This window comes from Herpailurus yagouaroundi, unplaced genomic scaffold, assembly GCF_014898765.1.
Source record: "Herpailurus yagouaroundi ecotype Mexico unplaced genomic scaffold, PumYag 382, whole genome shotgun sequence".
Classification (NCBI taxonomy): domain Eukaryota; kingdom Metazoa; phylum Chordata; class Mammalia; order Carnivora; family Felidae; genus Herpailurus; species Herpailurus yagouaroundi.
The window spans coordinates 12,221-27,864 of record NW_024412599.1 but is presented as its reverse complement, the minus strand read 5'-3'; the positions used below and the strand labels follow the sequence as shown (position 1 = coordinate 27,864).

At 51.1% G+C, this 15,644-nt stretch overlaps 1 long non-coding RNA gene across 1 annotated transcript in view; it reads right to left on the bottom strand.

The window, feature by feature from the left end:
• The window catches only part of LOC121022249 (uncharacterized), a 23,139-nt gene extending 9,175 nt beyond the window's left edge, over positions 1-13,964 (bottom strand). The window contains exons 1-2 of the long non-coding RNA XR_005786867.1: positions 10,985-13,964; positions 8,616-8,724 (exon numbers count right to left, since the gene is read on the bottom strand). This is a non-coding gene — a long non-coding RNA (uncharacterized LOC121022249). The remainder of the gene's footprint in view (positions 1-8,615; positions 8,725-10,984) is intronic.
• Between the last annotated feature and the right edge of the window lie 1,680 nt (positions 13,965-15,644).

The window sequence follows — 15,644 nt, the reverse complement described above, 5'->3', positions numbered from 1 at the left end:
GGGGGAAGTTTCCGGGAGCCAGACAAGGAGAGACACGGCAGCCCGCCTGGCCTGGGCCTTGGACACCGCGAAGAGGAAAACCTCATTCAGGGGCCCCGCCGCCTTCCTCCTCACTCCCAACCCAGCTCCTTCTTGACCAGGCCTGCCTGTAGTGACCTCACCACGGTTTTGGAATGGCCCTTTTCTGGGGCCATGTCTGCCTAAATCAGCAGGTAAGTGTGGAAAATGGAGGTCAGGGACTGAGTGCCCAGAACATTCGGTGGAATGAGGGGTGCTGCTCCCTGTAGAACAGTGTTATCTGAGTCCCCTTCTCCAGATTCTTACGACCAGAGAGACAGAGAGCCCCTGGAAAGACCTCTGGAAAGACTGCTCCCGAGGTCCGCATCAGCCATGGCAGCTTGGATTCCGGAACCTTCGTTCATAGCCCCCACTTGCCACAGGGTCTGGATTTACAAGGTGAGACCTTGGTCCCCGCCCACAGTTTGCAGTGCTGTGAACTCGAGCCTCACTGTTCTGGTGTGTACAAGCTTCTGGAAGGGGCCCCTCGAAGGGCTGAGATGAAATCAGTCATATAGTTGAACACGTCAAAGCCCTTTACAAGTATGGGGTCTTCTCTGGGAAAAAGGAAACACTTTACGTGTTTATGCATTCCCGGTTTTGTTCAGGTCATTTCTGCTTTCCTGGGTGAATTTCCTTGTGAGCAGGTGTGTTGACTTATGCTCTTGTTTACTCTGCCATCTCCTGTCCCCCTGGACCCCTGGGCAGTCTAGCACCCCTCGAGACAGTGATCTCAGCATGTGGAATAAACTTGACGTCTCTGCAGAGGGGATCCGAAGACGACTGTCCTCCCCCCGCGCGTCCAGCCCCCTCCCTGAGCGTGGGTGTCCCTCCTCCCACACTGCCCGCCCCGATCCATGCTCCCTCGTCCTCCCTGGCTCCTCACTCCCCTCCTCCTCGCAGGTGACAAACCGGTGTGTCCTTCCAGAAAGCGCATGGCCAAATGCCAAAGTCAACTCCAACGCGCACGGTCAGAGAAACGCACTTGATTTACGGCGTGTGGTTTAGCAAAACTGCTTTCGTGAGCCGTCGCGAAACCAGCCTTGAAAGAACTCCTGGAGTGAGCACAGGGTCAGCAGGAGACCACCGTGGCTGACCTTGAAAGGAAGAGGGGCTTGAACTTTCAGACAAGAGAAAACAAAGCCTGATGGGGAGCACGTTGCCCAAAGAGCCCATCTTAGAGGACGCAAGACACTTGGCTCAAGGAGTTTCTTCTCTGTGCGCTGTCTCAGCTCACTGCCCCCAGCAGGGCTTGTCGGCTACGAAGGCAAGTGGCATTTCTCTGACAGGCCAGAGCTATCAGGCGACTCTCCCCTTCGCTGCCCTTCGTTCCCACGTTAGGGCGGTCCCGACCCTACAGGGTCCCCTGGGCGAGTGGTCCCCTAATTCAGAACAATGATGCTATGCCTGCCTGGCACCTGATGGGCACTTGCCTTGTAAAGGTCTTTCTTAGCCAGTGTCTCAGTTGGCCCTAAATCTTGTGAGGCAGAGACAGGGGAGGAACTCCTGCTTTCTTTTGACAGAGGCCGGGATGGCTCACGAGTGGCCTGGATGTGCCCAACTGAGCAGCAGGGCCCTGAGGTGGACAGGATTACACCTCATGCACCCTCCTTTCTACGAACCCTGGCCTTCCAGGGGGCACGATGCCCAAGCCCTGCGAGTCACCTGAACTTGCTTTCTGGAGCTGTGTATTCCAGAAGGACCTCCAGACAAGACTTCCAAGCTGACCTTCAGAAATGCCATCTTCAGGGCGCCTGGGTGGCTCTGTCGGTTAAGTGTCCGACTTCAGCTCAGGTCATGATCTCACGGCTAATGGGTTCAAGCCCCACATCGGGCTCTGTGCTGACAGCCCAGAGCCTGGAGCCCGCTTCGGATTCTGTGTTTCCCTCTCTCTCTGACCCTCCCCCACTCACACTCTGTCTCTCTCCCTCAAGAATAAACATTTTAAAAAATTATTTAAAAAAAGAAAGAAAGAAAGAAATATCATCTTCTCCACCTGTTCCTGGGCAGGTTCAGGAAGCTTCTCCTTCAGGACCCAGATGCCCTGCTCCCGTTCCCCACCACATGGGCCTTTGGTGACTGACTGCAGGGGTGCTGGCTTGGTTTCCCAAGACTTTTCCTGGTGGGAAAGATTTCTAGAGGCTCCCTGCACACCCTCACATCCTCTGAAAAGCTGCCGAGGACCCCACTTGGGCCTGAAATAGATACTCATAAAGATGATTTCTTCCCCAAAGCTTGGGTTGTCTTTTTCTACACACAAAGCATTCTTTTAAAAAAAAATTTTTTTTTTATCTTTAATTATTTTTGAGAGAGAGACAGAGTGTGAGCTGGGGCGGGGGCAGAGAGAGAGGGAGACACAGAATCCGAAGCAGGCTCCAGGCTCCGAGCTGTCAGCACAGAGCCCAATGCCAGGCTCGAACTCACGAACTGTGAGATCGTGACCTGAGCCGAAGTGAGACGCTCAACCGACTGAGCCGCCCAGGCGCCCCCAAAGCATTTTTTTAAAGAGCACAAGGGCCACCTAGGTGGCTGAGTTGGTTGAGCGTCCATGATTTCGGCGCAGGTCATGATCCCAGGGTCTTCGGGTGGAGCCCCGCCCACCTCCTTAAAAAGTCAGGCTCCACCTGCTTAAAATTCTCTCTCTCCCTCTCTCCCTCTGTTCCTCTCCCCTGCTCGCACTCTCTGTCTCTAAAATAAAAGATAAAAAATTTTAATAAAATAAAGAGCACAAAATATGGCTATTCCTGAAAAGCTTCAGTGTATCCTTGAATGCCTCACACGGGGGCCAGTCCCAGAATAAAAAGGAAGCCGTCGGTTTGAGGCCCTCTCTGATTTCAAAAACTGCACAAAACGGCCAGAGGACTGAAACCGGCCCTCTCCCAAGTGTGAGGTATGTCTCACTTAGAGATCGAGTCCCAGGGCCAGCTCTACCCCGGTGACAGCAGAGCCCAAGGTCAGCAAGTACGTCACAGGAAACGGCTGTTTCCTGTTTCCGACTTTGGCTCGGGTCATGATCTCACAGTTGACGACTTCGAGCCCCGCGTCGGGCTCTGTGCTGACAGCTAGGGGGCTGGAGCCCGCTTCGGATCCTGTGTCTCCCTCTCTCTCCGCCTCTCCCCCGCGCATGCTCGGTCTCTGTCTCAAAAATAAAGGTAAACATTAAAAAAAAAAATTCTTAAATTACATTCATACTGAAGGTAAGTTCTCAGGGTTGAAATAAGAGAACTACTTTTCATCTGGCCTCCAGTTTGCGGTTAACAGAATACTTTAAGACGCATGATTTGATTTCGTCTTTATAATACCATAAAGCGCTCGCTATCCCCTCTCGCAGGTGAACGCCCTAAGGACCACTGAAGGAAACCAGTGGAGGTGACGCTTTTTCCTTCATGCTTCTCCACTGATGTCATCTTTGACAGGCTTTAAAATCGCTTCCCGGTGTTAGGATCTCACCATACCTGAATTTCAACCTCCGAGACCTGCGGGCTCTTCCTTGTTCCCCACCTCGGAGCCCCCCCCACACCCCGGCTTCACGTCCCAAGTGCCTGGACCGTGGCAGGCAGCCTCACCGTGGATAGGAGCTCGGGCTTCAGAGAGGCACACAGGGCTGGAGTCTGGCTCTGACCTACCGACTGTGGGACCTCAGACGTGGTTGCAGCCGCTCCGACCCTCCGTCCCCTCAGTGGTGGACTCAGGTAATAAAAGCTCTCATGAAGAACAGGGGAGGGGAGGGGATAGTCTCATCGGGGCTGGGGGTGCACCCCCCGGCACACGGTTACCATAGTTAGTGTCATCCCTGGCACTGTTCGCCCACCTCCCCAGCATCTCTCCTCCTCCACCGCGCCCATCGGGCACAGCCCCAACAGGGGACCGTCCGGCATCGCCATCCCTGCAGAAACGCCTGGAGACGAGCCCCTCAGTCATGCTGCCCAGCCCTCCCCCGCCCCTCCCCCTCAGCGCTCCCCCACCTCGGTCTATTCCATGCCACGCTTGTCATTTTTCACGGCACAAAAAGGACGACGAGCCCCTCGTATCACTCACGGCACGACCTCCACAGCCAGAGTCCCCAGTCTGCGCCCGCACGGGGCCCAGTCCTGTGCCTGAAAACATAGGAACGGGACTGAGGCTCCTCTCTGCTCTTGAGAAACACCTTTGCTCTTAAGTGTCTTGAGCCAGACCCTTAACCTTCATAGGATTCGGGGCCGTGGGATAGGATGTTGCGAGAGTACTCGGTACCTCGCAAAACCATTTACAAATCTCAAGTGTTGTTACAGATCATATAGTCCCTAATGCCCTTTCGCGTAACCCTGTTTTTTCCCCCGGCTCATAGATCCCTGAAGAGGGCCGTGTACTTCGTATAGTGATCAACTGAACTCCCCAGAAGTGTTCCATAGATGCTTTTTATGACAACAGCCATATACATAAACTTAAAACGTGGACCCTCTACTTGGCGGGTTTTTCTTTTTCGAGGTGCGTAGAATACAGATACGAGATAAGCATCCCTAGATACTCAGAAGGGTATACATCTGTGCCATCCGTTAAACCCTGATTCGCTAGGCAGGGCGCATAAAGACGTCTGGGCCGTGCGTGACTTTATAGATGCTTCTCCCAAATGCTGGGGTCTAGAAGCAATCTACTTCGACAGTCCCGGGTTAGTGCTCCCTGCGGCCTGGGGCCTGGGACCGGGAGGCAGCGAGCCCGGCACGCTCACGGCCGGCGGATCAGAGCCGTGCACACGGGGGCTGTGCGCCCATGTGCGGGACCGCTGCCTGGCTGCCGTTGCCGCTGTTATCAGGAACTGGTACCTCTCTCTCCCCACGTAAACAATCAAGGGGAGGAAAGGAGAAAAACCTTAAATATTTGCTTTCCTCTACGAGACCACCTACAAAATGTTGTTGAGACCCTGCCGGCAAAATAATCTGTCATGAGTCCAGCTCTGGCCGAATATAAACACCTAGCATGCTCTGAGCAGAGTAGCCAGAAACTGCCAGATGTTTGCACAGGTTTTCCCCTGGGGAGGGAGGAGGGCTCGCCTTCCTCCGGTTTCTCTCCTCTCCTCCTGTTCTTTTCTTCCTGCCCCGTGAAGTACTTTATCAAAACAGTCTGGGTTAGAGATTAGGCAGGCGGAAAGAGTGACTTTTACGACCAAACCAGGGGCCCCTCTCGCCTTCTTTGAAGGGCGCCATGGCTCCGTCGGTTAAGCGTCCAACTTCGGCTCAGGTCGTGATCTCGGGGTTCGTGGGTTCGAGCCCCACGTCGGGCTCTGTGCTGACAGCTCGGAACCTGGAGCCTGCTTCCGAGTCTGTGTCTCCCTCTCTCTCTGCCCCTCCCCCGTTCACGCTCCGTCGCTCTCTCTCTCCGTCTCGGAAACAAATACGCGTTTAAAAAAATTAAAAACGAAAATAAAAAAAAAGAAAGAAATGGAAGGGCATCAGTACTGAAATGTTGGCTCACACGGGCTGTCAGCCGTGAGAAGACAGGGCCTCGGCCTCCACAACTGACCTGAAGCCAGAATGGAAGATGAGCAGGGGCGGGGGGAAAGGTCCGGAGCTGTGCGGACCAGAGGTCACCTCCACCTGCACCTGGGACATGGGCGATCCCGAGGATCCAGATGACTCGTTGGAAGGTTGTGAAAGCGAACTATTCTAATTGTCACCCGTGGCATGCCCCTTTGGCTCCCTGACAGGGCCTAGAAGAGTGGGGGAGCCGGGAGCCTGTCAGGTAGTCTCTCAGCAGATAACCCGAGAGGGTTGGGGGGTAGAGGGCAGAATTAAGCAGGGTCCTCTCTGGCTGTTTTCTGCAATTCCACTCTGACCTCCTTCCTCAGATCCAGAGCCGTGAGCAACGTCTTCCTCTAGCGAGCTTCCCCAAGCAACTGCCCTAAAAGTGGCCTTTGACTGGGGCCACCATCGAAACAGTCTGCTCCGCTCAGGGCCGTCACCTCCACAGGCCACCTCGGGACCTACGAGCTTCATTTGAGGAGCTGGAGGCACTGTCACCACCGTGGTCTTCACCTCCCTGACACCCCTGTGAGATAGGCAGGAGGTAAGTGTTATTATTCTCGGAGCCTCAGTTTCTCGATCTGTTAAAAGATAAATTAAATCAAAAGCACTATGGTAACACTGAGCTTTCACGAGGAGGCTAAGAGACGTCATGGCAACTCAGGGAAAACTCTTAGCACGGCGGCTGGCACATACCAAGTACTCCGTGACTGTCGTCAAGAAAAGCCAACGGCCCAACCAAATAAACGAGAAGCCGTTGTAGATCTCGGAATTGTTACGTGACTTTCGTCTGCATTCATCATCTTCACAGCCCCACGGAGCATGTAGGGGGTTGTTGGGGTTTAGCCCCCAAATCTGAGCCCCTGGTTTGTTCCTAAGTTGTCAATAAAGGTTGAAACGTCTGGACTATGGTCGGAACACAGTCAGCTGAGATGTTATGCCCACACAGGTGACTCCCGTGCAATCGACCCCCCAACCCCACCTCGTACCAATGCTGAGCTGTGTTAGCACCAGGAGGCTGAGACATTGCAGCACGCTGCTGGGTCAGCCATCCACGCTTGGAAGGGCTGGAAGGCAGTCTCAGTGCTGCTTCTGAGGGACAGAATCACCTGGCCAGGCTGACCTGAGGGCGCCTTCCCGAGCTCAGCCTGAGCCCGTGCGCCATCTCCTTTGGCAAGGAGAATTCCCCCTACTGGCAATGCAGCCATTGCGTGGACCCACCCGGTGGATCAGCTGCACCAGGTACTAGAAAAACAACTCCAGGGGAGGCTCATCTCGAGCCCAAGCTGCCATCTTCCCTCCCTGGAACTTCCGCAATGGTCTCCGCCTGGCCTTTCCACGCACCCCAGCTGTTTTGTCGCCATGCTCCTAACTGTAGCCAGAGACCTCCACTACTTCTGGAATAAAGTCCAGACTCCTTATCAAGCGTGTGAGGCCCTGCAACCCTCACGGAATTTGCCCCACAACAATGCTGCGTTTCAGGGCTTACGTTGTTCCCACCCCCAGGACTTTTGTACACATGGCTCCTCTCTTCTAGAAGCTTCTTTGCCCCCCAAACTCCCCACTATGTGCCCTGGCACAGTTAACGTCCCTTAACCTTCCAGATTTCTATTCAGTTTCCTTTAAGGAAGCTTTCCCCAACCTCCCAGGCAAGGCTGGGCTTTGACATTTGCCTATAGTTCTCCTCACGGACTATGTCATAATTCGTGAATCTATATTTGACCGCATGCTTGATTATTTGATATCTGCCCCAATTTCAACACTCCGCAAGGGGCACCGAGGCACAGGTCATGTCTCCCCATCTAGGACCAAGGACAGCATGTAAAAAGCTCTCCTTCTGACGGCTGCTGAGCTCTTTGAGGAAGGCAGTGCTGTTTACAGAGCACGTTACTCGCGGTGGGTCCTGGGCCAAGGACGCTTAACATCTCTGGACTTCATTTCCTCATCTGCAAGAAAGATGATAACAATAAAGCTTGTCCCCCCCCCCCCCATGGTGGCTGTGGAATTTAAGAGAGTTGATAGTTAAAAGTACATGAAACAAGGCCTGAAACACGGTACACACTTTATAATTCTTGGCCCTGATGACAATGACTGGACTCCGAACGGATTAAAGACCCTCATGGAAACAGTAAAACCATAAACCTAATAGGAAAACTATCAAGTTATATACATTCCTGGCTTTGTTACCTACCAGTGAGGCAAGACTTCTCAAATAAGGCTTTAAGAGTACAAATCACAGGCAAAAAGACAGAAGCAGATTAGTTACATGAAAATTAAAACCTTTGTTCAACAAAGGACACTCGTAAACAGGTTGATGACGGATTAAGAGGTTATTTATTTTTCTAACGGCTACAATCAGCAAGGAACTAATATCTAGAATACGCAAAAGGCCTTGTAAGTTTGAATAAACAAAAAGAGACAGGAACCCCAGTAAGGTACAGAGAAGAAAACTCAGAATCATAACCGGCATATGAAAAGTGTTCCGACGCACCAGTTATTAGAAAAACACAAACACACGGCAATGTGTGTCCACTCCACGCCTGTCATTGGACCACCATTCGAGTTGAAAGGTGGACGGTTCTGAGTCCATGTCGCTTGTGAGGGCAAAGTTCCCTCCTGCACGCGGGGGGACTGGAGACCCCCCGCAAGGGTAATTCTGCTGAGTCTGCACCCACCAAAACCCTCACTCGTCCAGGAGGAGCTGGCAGAATGTTCCCGCAGCACTGTCTGTGGTAACCCTGGAGACAGCTACGGGCCGTCTGCCGCCCACGGGAGAGTTTCATGGAGTCACGCAGGCAAGAAACATTCTGAGCAACCTGGACAGGGGGCATCGGTGAAAGGCAGGAAATAGGTGAGTTTGCTAACGGGATGTCCCGGACATCAATTTTAAAACGCCTGCGAGAAAGGGCACGCGGGGGGCTCAGTTGGTTAAGCGTCTACCTCTTGGTCTCAGCTCGAGCCTTGATCTCAGAGTTGTGAGTTCAGTTCTTGCATTGGGCTCCACACCCAGCGTGGAACCTACTTTAAAAAAAAAAAAAAGATCCCAAGACCCATACATACAAAAAGAAACATGGCTGCCCATGGAAGGAGTGGATGGAAGAAATGGACTGGAGCAAGAAAAGGGAAGTATCAAGAAGCAAACAAGGCAGGAGTAACTCAATCCTTGGCCCTTAAGGTTCAAAGGGAAAGGAGAACAAAAATATTGAACAAATAAACAGCCCGTAGAACTTACACTGGACGAAACTGAAATGCTCAGTGCGCCCACAGACGATCCCCTTCCTCCATGGATGACTTTGTAACCACGACCTTGACATTCTCCTGTGTTATTAATCCCACACCAGCGCCCTGTAAGAATCCTAACATCTCCCAGATCCTCTCTCTCACCACCAGGTCCAAGAAGGCACCTAGCCCTGGGGACTGGGCTTCTAGAGAACTCTCTTTCCACGCATCCCCAGCCTTTGGCCAGCCACAGCCAGGCTCTCCCTGCCACAGCCAAGCCCCTCTCCCTTCTTCACCAGCCATGTCTGCGTGGTTCCAAGAGCAGGTCCCTCGTGCCACTCTCATGCTTTAAATCTCTGTCTCCTGACTCAAATTAAACTTTTCATCAAGTATATGACTTGCTCTACGCAGGCTGCCATAAGAAAATACCACAAGCTGGAGGGCTTAACAGCAGACATTTGTTCCCCATGGTTCTAAAGGCTATAAGTCCAAGATCAAGGGGTCAGCAGATTCTGTTCTTGGGGAGGGCTGTCATCGTGTCTCAAAGATGTCCTCACGTGGCAGAAAGAGAATGAATATCTCTCTCTTCCTCTTCTTATAAAGCCACTAATCCCATCATGGGGCCCCACCCTCATGACCTCATCTAAACCTAATTACCTCCCCCAAAGTGCCACCTCCAAATACCATTGCACTGGGGGTTAGGACTTCAGCATGTGAATTTGGAGAGACACAAACATCCAGCCCACAACAGCACATCAGGCCCTCCACAATCTGATACCAACCTATCCCTCCAAAGCACCCCCCACTGCACCCACCCAGACATCTTTCGCACTGCTTCTCCCTTCCTTGTCTTTATGCGTGCTGTTCCTTCCAAATCTGTCTGCCGGGAGAACCTGTCCTCATACTCCAGGATCCGGCTCTAGTCCCCCTCCCTTGGGGAAGCCTTCCTGGTGCCCTTCCCGGGCAGTATTGATCCCCCTTTGAGACACCATGGTGTCTTGTGCACATTTGAGCCTCCCAAGTAGGTTAAGTGCTTGGTCCCTGTGGTTCCTGTAGCCCCTGTGCTCGCCCAAGTCAAGGCACCGTGGGGTAGCTGCTTAGATGCTATCTGCTTCCCTCGTAACGTGAGCTCTTCAAAGAGGGAAGCAGACCTTTCTAAAAACTGACAAGCCCTAGCAGGGTGTTGGGCACATGGCAGGTGCTCCAAAGATACCTGCTGGATGCTGGAATGAGTGGCTGATTAATAAACGTAGCCCTGGGGGGGCACCTGGGGGGCTCAGTCGGTTGAGCTTCCGACTTCGGCTCAGGTCGTGATCTCACAGTTCGTGAGTTCGAGCCTCGCGTCGGGCTCTATGCTGACAGCTCAGAGCCTGCAGCCTGCTTCGGATTCCGTGTCTCCCTCTCTCTCTTCCCCTCCCCCCACTCATGCTCTGTCTCTCAAAAAATCAATCGATGTTAAAAAAAAACTGAAAATAAGAACATAAACATAGCCCTAGCACAGTGAGCTGTAACCCATCTGCCCATGCTTCTCTCTCCTACGTTAGGAGATGAAGCCCTCGAGAATGGGGAGAGCCTTACCCAGTTTGCATCTCTAGTGCTGGCACAGGCACGCCCATGGCGCGAGGGAAAGGTGTGCTTCACTCACTGGTTCTGGCTCTTCCAGTACTTGGACAACTTACAGCCACTGTTTCTCTTAAATCCTGACCGTCGGGGACAGCCTCCGGGAAGGCGGGGGCAGGGAGGGTTGCGGAGCCCGCTTCGAACCCCAGCTTTGTATCCCGGCTGAGTATCCCAGCTTTGGAGGCTCAGACACCGGGAGCAGCCAGGGGACCCAGCATGCAGCGGGAACGGGGGAGCCACAGGGAAGGCGTGCATACCTTGTGGGCAATGCGTGCGTGCCAGAGAGGGGCGGGGGGGGGGGTGTCTGGGTGACTGGGAGAGTGAAGGGTCAGTGTGGTGCAGCCATGACAAACAGAAGACCCGTCAGAGAGCATGCTTGCTGCCAGGAGGAAATCAGAGCGCATCAAAGCCCTGGCCTCCTTTGGCTCAGACCCTCTGACCAGCCCCTCTGCAGACCCAGCCACGGAGCCCTCTGCACTTGTTCTGTGCCTCAGACACTGGTTCTCTTTCTCTTAAAAAAAAAAAAGAAAGAAAGAAAGAAAGAAAAGAAAAAGAGAGAAGAGAAGACTAATTAAAAACAAACGACTTACCCCCTCTCCATCAGCTTTCAGGATTGCGTTGCAATCGTCTCAAGGATTTAGAGATCTTTTTCCTCCGAAACCGTGGCGATCTCATTATTTATTCACTCTAGGCGTCTTCTCGCCGCTGAAATGTGCACCCTGAATTCTCGTCTGCCAGAGGCTTCGAACGATGAACTGATCAGAGCACTGAGCCTGGAGTCCAAGCCCTGGTCCACTGTGCCTCAATTTCCCCGCTCAGAAGGCAGTGGACCCGTTGGTCTGTGAGGCAGCACCACCCAACAGAACTTTCTGTGGGGAGGGAAAGGTCCTACATCTGCACTGTCCAGCCCAGTAACCCCTGGCCACATGTGACTTTGAAAGGCGTCTAGTGCAACAGAGGACTTAGTTTTTAATTAAGTGGATGAATGAATATTAACTTATATTTAACTGGACAGTGCAGCTCTCAGATGTGACCTAGAGCAGACGTTACACTTATGTCCAAAAATCGCCTTTCCCCTACTTCGCCTGGCCATTTCCTCCTCGTAGGGGTAACGGGTTATTCACTACAGGGGACCTGTAGACGTAGGACCTGGGCCAGGATGGGCAGAGTTGAGCGTCAGAGAGTGGGGAGCACCAGGAGAGCAGTGGCACCATGAGGAGGCAAGGACACCTGGGAGGCACCCAGAGCTCCAGCAGACACGGGGCAAGAGCAAGAGAGCAGGGCTAAGTTCAAGTACTCTGGCGCCCGGGGCTCTCCGGCACCCAGCTCAGACTTTGCTATACTCTGCTATTCAGCCAGAACCGAATCTCCCTGGACTAAAACCAAAGTGCTCCTTCTGGAGACTCCAGGAAAACATATTTCTTTGCCTTTTCCAGCTTCTACCGGCTGCCCACGTTCCTTGGCTTGTGACCCCTTCCTTCATGCTCAAAGCCAGTAACTTTAGACCTCATCCTTCCCAGATCACATCACCATGGTATCCTTCACGTCTCCTTCTCTGCTCTCTCCTGTCTCCGGTATCACATTTAAGGGCCTTGTGATTATACTGGGCCCACCAGGGGTCAGCTGATCAGCAATCTTAATTCCATCTGTCACCTTAATCCTCCTTTGCCAGGTAACCTATAGAGTCATAGGTTCTGAGGATTAGGATGTGAACATCTTTGGGAGACAACTCTTTTGAGAACGACCAAGCCTTAGCAAGAGAGGAAAAGAAGGCAAAGTTGCCCTAAGCAAGGAGCCGTGGCTAGTGGGCCACACCAGGCAGAGGGCAGAACCCCAGAGTGGCCTGGCACAGAGAGGGGGTCTAGGTCATCAGACATCCATGAACAAGTCCCGGGAGGGCCTGGAAATCACCCCGGCCTGGTAGGAGGACAATGCAAATCCGGCAGGGCTGGCGTTGGGAAGGACTCTCTCGAGACGACCCAGAGTGACACAACAGTGAATGAGCAAGCTGAAACACACATCAGCCAGGATCCAAAGTATGTCCAAGGGAAGTCTAGAAGCCAGAGCTGCTCCTCTTAAGGTGGACTGTAGCTTTGTCCCATCCTCATTGCAATGTTTATATATTGTAAAAATTACACTTGAAAACTGGGATTACGAGTTTGCTCGGTGACAAAGGAGCTCCAGTTTGCGGTTTATTCTACGGTGTATCAGGGAAAAAAGAGGAGGAGGGCTATTTGGGGGTGGGAGTGGGGGCTGGAAGGAGAGAAGAGAGAGATCCAGCCGGGACCAAGGCAGCTCTATTACTCAGAATTCTCCAGAGAAACAGAGCAGAGTGTATATACAGAAGGAGATTTATTATAAGGAGTTGGCTCCCATAGTTATGGAAACTGACAAGTCCCAAGATCTGCTGTTGGCAGTCTAGGGACCCAGGAGAGCAGATGTTTTGGTATGAGCCCAAAAGCAGGAAAACACTCAAGTCCCAGCTCAAAGCACTCAGGCAGGAGGAGGTCCCGCTTCTTGAAGAAGAGTCAGCCTTTTTGTTCTATTCAGGCCTTCGAGGGATGGGCTGAGACCCACCCACATTGGGGAGAACCAACTGCTTTACTCTGTCCACGGATCCAAATTTTAATCTTATCCCCAAACACCCTCAAAGACACACCCAGAACAATGCCTGACCAAAGGTTTGGGCACCCCGAGGCCCAGTCAAGTTAACACATGAAACTGACCCTCACAGCAGCCAATGTCCCCGGGCACCAGTCAACGAGTAGCCCAAAGGTACTGTCCTTGCAAATTCCAATAGCAGCCAAGACTCTCAGGAGAAAGGGTATGAACACTCTAAGTTGCTAATGGGAACCATCAATATGCCACATTCTGGTGGCTGTATCCCAACGACATTTCTCCCCTGCCCCTCTCCAGACACACACCCTCACACCCTGACAATGTGGAACGCAGCCCTCCTCTGTGCTCCTAGACCTTGGTGCAGCCTTTTCTATCACAGACCTTAAGTACTGGACACTCATCGCTGGTTTACTTTTCCCTCTCTTCCTAAGCGGTGGGCTCCCGGAGAAGAAGACCGTGTAGACTGGGTATTCCCAGAGCCCAGCAAATAGCAAATGCTTATAGAGTGTTCACTAAATAAATGCAGCAGTACAAGTTGTAGTAAAGCCATGGCTATATTTTTTAAGGTTTAATTCATTTGGGAATAAGTAAGAGGTTACACTAGCTCCAGGAGCAGAAATACAGGCCATGAAATGAATTTCCAAGTCAAATAGGTACGCCTTTTTCCTTGAGAGTGGAAATAAATTGGCTTCTACCACACGGAATTTATAAGTGTGCCTGCAGGCAAGGAACATTTACTTTGCTATCATTTACCAACAACTTACAGAGTTGTAAACTAGCCCAGAGACAAGGAAAGTTGTCAAGAGAATCAGATAGCTCAGAAGGTGAGGCATGAAACACTAGTTTTCCATTGAGGACATCCGAGAGTATTTTTGGCCACTTCAAATTCTATCACATTTTTTTCCCGACAGTGTCTGTCCCCTGCAATCATACTAGTCTCAAAGAAAGATTATTCTTTTTTTTTTTTTAATTTTTTTTTCAACGTTTATTTATTTTTGGGACAGAGAGAGACAGAGCATGAATGGGGGAGGGGCAGAGAGAGAGGGAGACACAGAATCGGAAACAGGCTCCAGGCTCCGAGCCATCAGCCCAGAGCCCGACGCGGGGCTCGAACTCACGGACCGCAAGATCGTGACCTGGCTGAAGTCGGACGCTTAACCGACTGCGCCACCCAGGCGCCCCAAGAAAGATTATTCTTGAGCACAAAATAAGGCTTCCATCAAGTTTGGCTTGGTTATTTCCACAGTGCCCACTACTCCACAGCCCCCTTGCGAGCGCTTTGAAGCGTCCAGAACTAGCCACAAAATTGCCTTGTATCTGGACTTTGCATGAGGGATCAGCTTGGATTTTAAGAACTTTTCTTATCTGCTCTTCTGAAGCTAGAAAACCATACCCACGACTCCACCAGCTTTCTCCTGCAGAGTCCTATACATTTCAATTCTTTTCTGGAAGTCTCCCAAATATCCTAAGCTTCCTAACCCATCAGGAGGTAACCTTCCAGAACACCAACATGGCTGACCCCTGGGAGCCAGCTACTAGGTCAGTTTTTCTCAAAGGATTTTGTAGACATTGTCTTGAAAAGCACAAATTTTATACCTGATTTAGCGAGCATTGTTCTCAGATACAATGCTCCACATACCTTTTTTTGTACCATCAATTTGTTTAATTATATCACGATTGAAAGGAAGACAGTTTCTTACTGAGCCTATGCTCAGTAAGAATATCTAGAATTTCCAAGAGCAGTAAGGAGACTTACTTAGTGTCTGAATTCTGTGAGCTGAGCGAAAATTTAAGATCGCTTTAAGTGTTTTATTTTGCTTTGCCAAAATGGAATTTACTAAATTGTGGTGTATTACACAGAGCACTTAAGAAGAAAGAGAAAAAAACATCCTTTTATATGCAGAAAATAGAAAGTAAAACAAATACACAAAACACCAAGATAGATAATCACAATAAAATTTCTTTCTAGGGGCGCTTGGGTGGCTCAGTCGGTTAAGCATCAGCTTCGGCTCAGGTCATGATCTTGAGGTTCATGAGTTCCAGCCCTGAGTCAGGCTCTGTGCTTACAGCTCAGAGCCTGGGACCTGCTTCCGATTCTGTATCTCCCTCTGTCTCTGCCCCTCTCCTGCTCACACACACACACTCTCTCTCTCTCTCTCTCAAAAATAAACATTAAAAAAAATTAAAAAAAACCTTTTCTCTCCATTCATTCAGTCCTATGAAATCACTGTTGTTCTGCTGAATCTTGGGCTATTACTCTCATGAAGCCATATGTGTCTCAACTAAAATATTCTGGAAATCCTGACTCAGCCTACTGGCGTAGCCTAAAAGTTGTTGAAGTGATGTCAGCTCAAAAGCCTGTACCCAAGAGTCTAGTCTCGTCAGTAGTTTGAACTACCTGGTACGCTTCTTTTCCATGAGTCACTGAGATGGTCTTTGTTGAAGACATAATCTCTGGTCTGTACTTTATCACAAAACCTCAGGCAAGCTTTAGAACTAACAAAAACTCTCCGTACATTACGAAGACTTAATGACTCTTGTTAACTTGTTACTTGTAACTTTTAAATATAGAAGGTCAGATGAGAGTTCCCAATGATAGGCATCTGACCCAAAAATGTGCTTGTTCCTCTG